Below are 11,888 nucleotides of genomic sequence, written 5' to 3'. Positions count from 1 at the left end.
CAGCTCTCATAGCCCCAGCTTCATCCGGAAGGTCTTCTGGACGGTCATCCCGAAGGTCGTCTGGATAGTTGTTCTGCTTTTCGCTCTAATTAGCATATTAGCTCTTTATTTTATAAGATGCATCAGTGTCATGAAAACATTAGATTGCTTTCTATCCAAAGGCCAACATGAAGAAATGATTCTGTGGTCTCCCTAATCATGTTCTCATATTGAGACTGTAAGACAATTTGTGATTTTCTGAATTTTCAATTCATATATATTTTAGGTCTTACTATCAGTATCACTCAGTCAAATAACAATCCAAGGTAAATCATATCAACTTGAAGAATATATATTCATATCAGGAAGTTGTTTCTACTGATTAAATGCAACTTTGTTTCTTACAATATACAGTGTTTTTTAGTTTATTAAGCATGCCTATGTTTGATTTTCCTTTAGGTATTTATTTTGAGAAAATTATACTTTCAAAGAATCAGTCTTTACAAACAGAGCAGCAGCTGATCTTTCCAAAAATAAAATCCAATACCTAGATTCTCAAAACCAAATGGGAATGTCTGGTTGTCAGTCAATAATGTCATGTTCAAGTCAATTTCACATCACAAGGAATAATCTATAACTAATTTCAGTAGGCAAATTCCAATTCTAAATATAACTAGAGACTACCATTTCTATTCTCAACTGTGTTGACAATTGTCTTATTGCTGAATTGTACAGCATAAATTTCTTTGGCAACTTTTTATACTCTCAATGAACACAACTGGACAACTATAATGTTTGATTAGCTTAGTTTTCAAAAATTTCAAAACTTTATTATAATTACTTAAATGTAATTTCTTAGACATGCTAGAATAGGAAAGCCTCCAAATATGTCTAATGTTAATATAATAGACAACAAAAAAGTTGCTAAATAATCACTAATAAAAGTGTTTCAGTTGTATGTCCAGGTATGTAATTCAAATTCAATACCAGTGAAAAGAGTACAATATTAACTCCAATTCTCTATCAGACTTTCAGTAATGAAGGACAAAAGTTAAATGTGGAAACTAAAAATTGGGTATCTGTTCATTTTTTCTGGAAAGCTGTTTCATCTGAATTCAAAATGGCCTAAATTAGTCAGAATATACTGTGAATTTTTACCATAATGCCACATAAAATTAAAGTATATTGATAACTTAGTAATTTTTTTATTCTGTTCTATTGAGTAAGGTTACTTTGGAAATTTGGAACAATATTAACAATAAACTTAAAACAAAAAATCCAAGTCCAAATGTATGACTAAGAAGTATTTTCTATATATATAAAAATCATCAACTTAAATTATAAATGGCTTCCACTAATTATTATTACCACTCAAAAAATCACCCTAACTCAATTAAGACAGGTATGAAAGAAAGTGTACCCTGAAGCATGTTCACATTACAAAGATAAGTGATGAAATTTAGCCAGCAAAATTTCAAATAGGCGTATATACAAACATTTGTATGCAAATTTCATGAGTAATTTGTAGAAAATGACTTGTTTCAATAATTTTATGTACAGCTTGTATATAATTTAAAACAAGTAAAACTGAAAATTTTCTATGTAAAAGCCACAATAAAGTCAAATAAAATACTAAATGATAGTCTTACAAACACTCTCTCTTAGGAGAATAATAATTGAGTAATGTTATTCTAAGAAACACACTCTTCTCAATCAATCATTTCTGTTCTAACTGAAAACACATATGCCAGCGTGTTTTGGAATTTCTGAACCTCTGACTTTCAAGGCATAACCAGCATTCTCCACTTTGGCCAAACTTTGTTTCAAGGTATATAGCCTCTTAGAAACCTCATAAGGTCCAATATTGCCAATATATGAAAACCTATCATAAATATGACCTAAAAATTGACTCACTTCAAAGGAGGTGTCAATGTCCACATTCCTCACACTATTAATACACATCTGCATCGACTTTCCAGTTAAATCATCCACTCCTAGAAGGTAATCAACAGCTGTGATTTTCAGTCTCCAAGTACCAAACTGTTTATCCTGAACCTCAGAAGAGTGTGTTTTGCTTTCTTTCCCATTGTCTTCTATTGTATATACAATTTTAATTAATTTCATCCATACTGATAAGTGATTGTGTTTTGATAAAGTGTTGCAAATAGACAGCCTCCATGTATTCCTGTAGTCCTGTAGTAATGGCTCTATGGAACTGATAATGGCTCTCTTCTGTTGAGAGCTCCTGGGCCACCTGTAATATATTTTGTCTGACAACATCCTACTTAATTTCTGATTCAGCCACTATTTCTTCCATATCAGGGGCACTTGTAATCCTATGGAGCAGAAAAAAAAATTCCCTTTTACTTTCTACAGTTATATCCAAACTAAGTTTTACAAATCTCTCATATTTGTCATGTCTTGCAATTAAGTTCCTGCTGGAATGATTTGAAGGCCAACATCATAGGTGAAGATGAATTAACACCCTTCCCTTCTCTTCTCTGGTTATGTGAGAAATCATCATGCTCCCTTTTCTGAATCTTCTTGATCCTTCTTGGTTATTCATGTTGTCACAGCCTACAATGAGATGAGCAGATACTGAGAGAAGAGTGTGTAAGGTGGCAGTGGGAAAATCTGCTGAGGCTAGACTACAAAATACAGTTTTCACAAGACACCTACACCTGACTGGTTCCATTATTTTCATTTTATTTTGAAAATAGAGATGGATTTCAATTTTCAGCTGGGTTCCGAAACTTTTCTTGTTTTTCCTTTCCAATAATTTTTATCCTGATTAGTTAGTTGGCTTGGATACAACATAAGTCAACATTTGGCTATGCAAAACAGTACTTAATACAAAGTGAGGTGTTGTTAAGACACAGATCAATGTCTTATAAGTTGCATCTTCAAACATTGAATAACTATCTTGACATGATAAATAGAATTAATAATTCAAGATAGATGACAGGAAGTTAATTGCTATTGCAACATAAATATGTATTGTGATGCATTTGTGTCTGCTGGATTACTAAATAGAAAATAATTCTATGACTGGAAACTTATCATTCCTACAGTAAGACCTTGCTGTCTCATCCATTCTACACTAACCTCTAGTTTCACAATAGAATACTAAAGGTTTGGCTTATAGTCTGACTTTGGTCATGGCTCTCCAAGCCTCAGTTTTCAAATATAAAAATGTTACTGAAAAACTCTTGTGCCATATTTCTTATCAAGGAAAAGTATTCTAAAAATTTTATGGGCCAACAATAAAATCAATAATATAAAACTGCTCACCACTTGACAGAAGCTCAGAGGGAAAGTAGGGAATGGTGGGGGAAAGGGGGAGAGATCAACCAAAGGACTTGTATGCATGCATATAAGCCCAACCATGGACACAGACAACAGGGGGGTGAGGGCATGAGTGTGTGTGTGTGTGTGGGGGGGGTTATGGGGGGAATGAGGTCACATATGTAATACCTTAATCAATAAAGAAATTAAGGATTGAAAAAATTAAAAAATAAAAATAAATTTTAAAAAGCTATCAGGCACTATGAATATTTTCTGAAAGACTATATGCATGGGCCAGGACTAAGTAGAGGTGAAAAATGATTTCCTCCTCCCTAAAAGACTGCATTCATTAAAAGTAGAAATCTAGGTACACTGCTTGGATTTGAAACCCAGATTAATTACTTATCAGATGTATGAATTTTGACAGCTCCTCTATATTTGTTTTCTCATTTAAAATAATGGTAATAATTATAAAACATAACTCACATCGTTGTTGTTAGGATTAAATGCTGTACTATAAGTAAAGAACAGCACTTGGCACAATGTTAAACAGTTATAGCCATGGTGGTGGTATTATAATTGAAGTAGTTATAGGCATAGCAGCAATCATGGGTAGTGGTAACTTACCGTTTTTGAATTATTGCCCTAAGCAGGTTGCACACATGAATAAAAAAGTAAGGAATACTATCTAGTAATGCTATGTCAATGATTAGGATAATTTTCTTTACCTAAACACCTTCCTAAGAAGACACCCTTCAAAAGCCGGTGTGAAGAATTGAAAGCAGTAACTCCAGGGGGTTGTTATTTCTAACCTTTCTGAGATAAATAAGAAACTTGAGAGAAATCAGGTATATGCTATGGGAAAGTTGTAGGACTCTACTTGATTGTTTTATGATTGCAAACATGTAGAAAAAATAAAATCTCATCCCTTGCAAAGAATTCAAGAGAGGCAGCAGCCAGGATTGTTGTCTATTGTGACAATGATGAAAAAAGAGGAAGAAAGAGAAGTAAAGCCTCAGGAGATCCTACAAGATAGTGCTGGGTCTGTACAGAATGAGGCAAAAGTAGGTTTATTGCGAGTATGTGAAATAGAGTTTATTATTCTATTAGTATTTATTAACTAGAGGCACAGTGCATGAATTCGTGCATGGGTGGGGTCTGGCCAGGGGTAGGAGACATGGGAAGTGGTGAACCAGCCCTGCCTCCAATCAGGACGGGTGTGCCGATTGGGGGCAGGGCTGGACAGGGGAAGGGGCTGTGGATGGCTGGCTGGCTAGCCCCACCCCCTGGTCGAACTCCTGGTTGAACTCCTGGTGGAGGGGACAATTTGCACATTAGCCTTTTATTATGTAGGATTATTGTACTATTTTCCATACAAAACAACTGTATACCTACTTTTGCCCCATACTGTACTTGGTCTAAGTCATGGCTCAACAAGGGAAGGTCAAAATACTTTCAGGAAGAGGCACTAAGTAGCTAAATAAACCAAACAACAGGAGAGATGGTAGGCAGAAAGTAGAGTTGACTGAACATTCTCTGAGTATTTTTTGGAGGAATACAAGCCAGGTACAGTCCACTGGGATGAAGGGTCTGATTGATCTTTCAACTGAGAAAGAATTATCCCTATGAGGTTGGAACTCCCTCAGATACAAGTGAACAGAATATTCTACTGTGACTTCCCCTGGGATCTCACCTCTTCACCCAGTCTTTATTATAGTTTAGAGCTCTGCAAAATATGACACTATTATTGCTATACTAATTAGAATTGGAGACAATCACTTGCTTCTCCCACCACAAGGTTCTATACTGGTCTTTCTTATACGTATAGTACACAGCTGAACTCTTCAGTGGTTCTTAGACCTTAGTGCAAAAGAATCTACCTGAAATACTTTTTGAGACTATATAAACCTGGGTCTTAACCTGCAGAAATTCTGTTAACAGCAGTAGGTTTGGAATGACAAGCATCTTACGAATTTGAATTTTTTACAAGCTCCCTAGACAAGTCTGATGAAAGTGACTCATAGACCACATTTTTTAAATTTTATTTATTTATTTTTATTGTCTAAAGTTTTACATATGTCTCCTTTTTCCCCAATTGACACCCCCCCCTCAGCCATTCCTTCCCCCGGACAAGCCCCCACTGGCCCAGTGTCTGTGTCCATTGGTTATGCTAATATGCATGCATACAAGTTTTGAGAAGCAATAACATATCTGTAATCTCTGGGGTACCTTGCAATTCTTCAGTTGCCCCAAAATGTTTAAACAGTCTTAGTGCCACAGTGTCTGAAATTTGACTATTGGAGCACTAACTTTTTCTTCTGTGATAGCACATTTCCTTTGGGGGAGACATTTCAGAATTTCTAGGGTCTTTTTCAAATTGCCTCTCTCTTGGTCTCATTGCTCTTTTACTGAAAATTACTGACACTACTTGAGCAAGTGTTACTTATTAGTGTATGCTTTATCCTAAGTTGCATTGGAAGGGAAAAATGTTACAGTATTATTATCTAACAATTTTGACTATGAACTTCTTGCCAAGTGCTATGATAATCACTTAATATCACATGCCATGGAACCTATCATTATTTCTATCTGACAGGTAAGGAAACTAAGATTTAAGAGGTAAAAGACTTCTGCAAGGTACAATTATGATGTAGAAGAAATTAGAACACACATCTCTCTGATACCAAATTCTATGTTCTTAAAAACACTGCAAAAGTGCTTTGGAGACATTTCAGTGAGATAAGCATTGCCTCTCCAAAAGCCTCAGATAAAGGGCAATGAACCCGAAGAAGATTAGCACAATGTATCACTGACACCTCAGGGACCCAGTATAGCAAGTGAGTTGGCCCTGCCAGGTTATTATCTTTTGTAAATAGTGAGTCTCTTCTGCTTGTCTGGGCAGAATGAACAAGTGAAGGGCAAAACTTAATAGGGAGAAAATAAATGTGCTAATGCAACTTGTCTGAAATTTACATCAAAATTAAAGTTTCAACTTCAAAGCAATGAATGTGTGTGATTGAGAATTTATCAGAAATACTCTATTGTCTTGAGTAGCTGTGAGAAAAGTAAAATGCAAGTTTGGGCAAAAATCTCTTTCTGAGCTCTGTTGGAATATCAGATATGAGCTTGGAGATGCCACCTGCACTGACTTGCATAGACGATGACTAACAACAGAAAGTTTTAGGACAATCAGTAAAGAACAGAGGCTTTTAGGATTCCCAGTTGTGTGGCACAAATATCCCTATATACTATGTTCAAGAGGTATTTCAAGAAAAACTCTTTTAAATCAAATAAGGTTGTCCTCATCAATGAGTCTTCTACTGAAGGTTAATCAGAAAACCTGTTTTGCTTCAATTATTATTATAGCACTAATTTTAGAATATGCATTGTACTTTTTGCAAAGGATAATACAATACTAGTAAATATAACAATATTTATCTTCTGAGTAAGGGTATTATAGGGTACCCATGTAATGATCATAAACACTAATGATCACTGTTTGTAGAAGTTCCCCTAAAAAGATGCCTAATCAATGTAAAGACTGGGATTGTGTCAGGGAATGCCATCTAGTTTCCCAGACAGGTCAAGATGCATCATCCTTTCTAAATTAATCATGATTCACAGTTTAGTCTCACAGTGCCAGGCTTAAAAATATGATATTATTACATTGAAAGTACAAGAACAACTCTCAAGGTTGGTATATTGAGTAATAGCATAAATATAGAGTTATATAATCAGAACATCAAAATATTAATTGTTATTGAAAGGTAGAATGTGCCACCTTTAAAATATGTGGTTGGCATCAGGATTATTTTAAGCTGATTATTTTGAGAAACAGTAGACAGGAAAAGTTCTGAAGACAGAGTAAAAGTTACCCTTTAAAAGGGAAATTTATATTTTTGACAGAAATCTTTGTTGTAAGGGTCTCTCTCTCTCTCTTTCTCTCACTAAGAAAGAAAAGGATGACTAAACTGTGAGAAGAAAAATTGGTAAAGGCACTAACTAAATTTAAGTAACAAATCTTGCCCTTGTTTACAATGCTTTTTCTGGTACTCTCCCTGTAACTTCCCTACCCCATACATACATCTTTCTTCTTTTGCCTTTAATTTGCCTTATTAATGCCAAAAGCTCAGAAGGGCAAAGGGAAAGTTTTCCTCCCTACATTATTTCAAAAATAAAAGTGTCAAAAAGGTCAGAATTTTTGCATTGTCAAAGCCATTACTACCAAATTCTGAGTTAGTAGATGTGTGCCTTTAGGAATGTCATATAGCCTAAATAAACCTGTTTCTCATATTTAAAGTGTCTAAAAAAGTAGTAACTCCCTCTTACAGAGTTGCTTTGAGAAATACAGAAAAGAATGCATGTGAAGCTCTGAAATAATTCCTTGCACATAGTAGTAAGTCCTCAAATAGTCCTATTAATTGTTATTATTAGTAAAATAGAGATGTTGCTTGATAAGGCTTCTTGTTTGAGGTAGAATGTGATACTCTGACCCTAATTCAGCTCTCCTTGAAGATTCAGCAAAAGTTAGTACTCACTCCAAAACCCTAAATCAAAAGCCCACACTTTGGAGAGATTTCCACTAATTACAAAACCTATTATTTTAAAGTGGAAATTATAGTTGCTGATTTAAGCGCTATCACTTGACAAAGAGCTAACCCAATGTTCTGATGGACAATTTCTTTTGCAGTTGCAATCAAAAGAATAAACTTAAAGAATGTGAAAGATCTATATACTAAAAAAATTTCAAAGCATTACAAAAGAGATTGTAAAAGACATAACAAAATGGAAAAATATTAGTATACCATATTCATGGATTGGAAGAATCAACACAGTTAAAATAGCCATATTACCTAAAGCAACATACAGATTTAATGCAATCCCCATCAAAATCCCAATGTCATTTTTTTAAAGAAATAGAATGAGAAATCAGCACATTTGTATGGAACCACAAAAGACCCCAAATAGCCAAAGCAATCCTGATAAAATGTATGAAGCTCGAAGTATCATGCGACCTGACTGCAAATTATACTACAGAACTACAGTATGATATTGGCAGAGAAATCAGCACACAGATCAGTGGAACAGAATAGAGAGCCCAGAATAGAGAATCATATGTATATGGACAGATAATTTTTGACAAAGGAACCAGAAACACACAATGGAGTAAATATAACCTCTTCAATAAATGGTGCTAGGAAAACTGGAAAGCCACATGCAACAGAATAAAACTGGATTGCAGTTTGTCTCCATGTGACAAAAATTAATTAAAAATGGATCGAAGGCCTAAATATAAGACCCAAAATAATAAGTTATATAGACGAAAATATAGATACCAAACTTAAGGACCTTGGTTGTAGAGAACATTTTATGAACTTGACCCCAAAGGCAAAGGTAATAAAGGCAAAAAAAAAAAATGAATGGGACTATATCAAACTAAAATGCTTCTGCTCAGCAAAAGAAACTGACAACAGAGATAGCCAACCAGATGGGAGATATTTGCAAACAGCAGCTCTGACAAAGGTTTAATTTCCAAAATATATAAAGAACTCACAAAACTCCACACCAAACAAATCAAAATGTAGGCAGAGGACCTGAAATACAACTCTCCCAAGAATACATATGAACAGCCAATAAATACATAAAATATGTTCAACTCACTAGCAATTAGGGAAATGCAAATCAAAACTACAATGAGACACCACCTCACACCTGTTAGAGTGGCTATTATCAACAAGACAAGCAATAACTACTGTTGGAGAGGATGTGGAAAAAGGAAACCTTCATTCACTGCTGGTGGAATGTAGACTGATTCAACCACTATGGAAAGTAGTCTGGCTAGTCCTCAAAAAATAAAGAACAGAGCTACCATATGACCCAGCAATCCCTCTCCTGGGAATATACCCGAAAAACTAGAAATCGTGTATTTGCAAAGATATATGCCGGCATATGCACCCCCTATGTTCATTGCAGCATTATTCACAGTGGGAAAGACATGGAAACAACCAGTGTTCTGTAATAGAGGACTGGATAAAGAAGATGTTGTACCTAAACACAATAGAATACTATTCAGCCATAAGAAAGGATGAGGATGAAATACTGCCATTTGCAACAACATGGATGGACATTGAGAATCTATACTAATAAAAGAGAAAAATGGTAATTGGCATATGACGATACCCTTTTCATTGGCTAATCAGGGCTATATGCAAATTAACTGCCAACTATGATTGGCAGTTAACTGCCAACTAAGATTGGCAGTTAACTGCCAACAAGATGGCGGTTAATTTGCATATATAGGCACAATGGAGGGAGGCGAAAGGGAAAGCAGGAAGAAGCCCCCTGACACTGACAGTGATCAGAAACCCAGGGGGGAGCTAAGAGCTGGGGGGCAGGGCAAAGGCGGCCCTGGGGCCGCCTTTGCCCTGCACCCCAGCCATGATCAGAGAATCAGGCGCCTTTGCCGCCCTGGCCAGTGATAGCAGGAAGTAGGGGTGGAGCCAGTGATGGGAGCTGGACACGGTCGAATCTGGCAGTCCCGGGAGCTAGGGGTCCCTTGCCTGGGCCTAAAGCAGAGCCCGCGATCGCGGGGCTGCTGCAGCTGCGGGTCCCCGCTGCCTGAGCCGGACGCCTCAGCCAGAGGCGTTAGGCCTGGGCAGGGGCGGAGCCTGCAACCACGGGGAGCTGGGGGTCCCCTGCCCAAGCCTGACACCTCTGCCGGAGGCCTCAGGCCTGGTCAAGGGGCTGATCCGGTGATTGGTGATCAGAGGGTGATGAGGGTCAACTCCTCTGGCCAAGGCATCAGGCCTCGGCGGGGGGCTGAGCCGGGGATTGGGGGGATATGATGGTCCCCTTGCCCAGGCCTGAAGCCTGGGTCAATGGCGTCAGGCTTGGGCGGGGGGTGGAGCAAGCGATCAGAGGGAGATGGGGGTCCCCTGACCAGGTATGATTCCTGGGCCAGAGCCCTCAGGCCTGGGCGGGGGCCAGAGCCAGTGATTGGGGGGAGATGGGGGTCCCCTGTCCAAGCCTGACACCTCTGGCGGAGGCGTCAGGCCTGGGCAAGGGGCCGATCAGGTGATCGGAGGGTGATGGGGGTCTACGCCTCTGGCCGAGGCATCAGGCCTGGGCAAGGGGCAGAGCCAGCAATCGGAGGGGTCTGGGGGTCCCCTGCCCAGGCCTGATGCCTGGGCCAGAGGCATCAGGCCTGGGCTGGGGGCAGAACCAGTGATGGGGGGAAATGAGGGTCCCCTGCCCAGGCCTGACGCCTCTGTCAGAGGCGTCAGGCATGGGCAAGGTGCCGATCCTGTGATTGGAGGGTGATGGGGGTCAACGCCTGAGGGCTCCCAGTATGTGAGAGGGGACACTCCCCCACACACACACCCAGTGCACAAATTTTGTGCACCGGGCCCCTGGTATTATGATAAGTGAAATAGATCAATTAGGTTTCACTCATATGAGGGATATAAAACTGAAACTCTAAAACACAAACACCAGTTTGGTGGTTGCAAGAAGGAAGGGGGAGGGGGTGAAGGGGCCCTAAAATATGGTGACAGGAAAATATTTGACTTAGGATGGTGAGCACACAATGCAATATACAGATTGTGTAACATAGCAACCCACACCTGAAACATATGATTATATTAACCAATGTCACCCCAATAAATTTAGTATAAAATGGAAAAAAGTTCTTGCAAATTTATGTGTCCATATGCATATCAAATATAGAAAATATTAATATCATAAATAAAATCCTAAAAAGTAGGAAAATAATCCTAGCTGGTTTTGCTCAGTGGATAGAGCATTGTCCTGAGGACTGAAAGTTCCTGGGTTCAATTCCAGTCAAGGGCATGTGCCTCGGTTGCAGGCTCGATCCAAGCCCTGGTCAGGACTTGTGTGGGAGACAATCAATAGATGTGTCTCTCTCACATCAATGTTTCTCTCTCTGTCTCTCCACCTCCCTTACACTCTAAAAATCAATGGAAAAATTATCCTTGGGTAAGGATTAACAACAATAACAAAAAAAGTAGAAAAATAGATAAAAGTATCAGTCAGTATAAATAAGAAAATATTTTTAAAAATATAAAACATAAAGGGAATGATTCATATACTTGATAAAAATTATAAACTTTTATGCATTAAACCCCATAAATTTGCTGGCAGGTGTTTCTCAGTGGCTGAGCTCAACCCATGTACCATGAGTTTGCTGGTTGGACTCCTGGTCAGGGCACATGCCTGGTTTTCGGGCTTGAATCCCAGTGGGGGGACTTGCAGGAGGCAGCCAATTGATGTTGATGTTTCTCTCTCATTGATATTTCTATCTCTCCCTTCTCTCTCTCCCTTCCTCTTTCTTTAAAAATCAATAATTGTATATATTTAAGACCTAAATTAAAAGGCAAATTGGAGCCAGAAAAAATATTTTTACATACATTACATATAAAGGGTTAATATTTTTTGTTTGTTTTTCTTTTCTTTTTTTTATTGGTTAAGGTATTACAAATGTGTGGTTATCCCCCCATTGCCCCCTCACCTCCCCAACCCCCCAATCCTGTCCTCACCCTCACCCTCTGTTGTCTGCATCCATTGGTTATGCTTGTATATAATAGGCTTTCTGGTAAACTTAAGTC

General features: G+C 38.1%; 1 pseudogene; it reads right to left on the bottom strand.

The window, feature by feature from the left end:
- Nucleotides 1-1,670: 1,670 nt before the first annotated feature.
- On the bottom strand, nucleotides 1,671-9,704 carry LOC132225067 (translin-associated protein X-like; annotated as a pseudogene).
- Between the last annotated feature and the right edge of the window lie 2,184 nt (nucleotides 9,705-11,888).

The sequence above is a fragment of the Myotis daubentonii genome, chromosome X (genome assembly GCF_963259705.1).
Source record: "Myotis daubentonii chromosome X, mMyoDau2.1, whole genome shotgun sequence".
Taxonomy (NCBI): Eukaryota; Metazoa; Chordata; class Mammalia; order Chiroptera; family Vespertilionidae; genus Myotis; species Myotis daubentonii.
The sequence above is the reverse complement of the archived record's forward strand: the minus strand, read 5'-3'. Positions and strand labels throughout refer to the sequence as shown.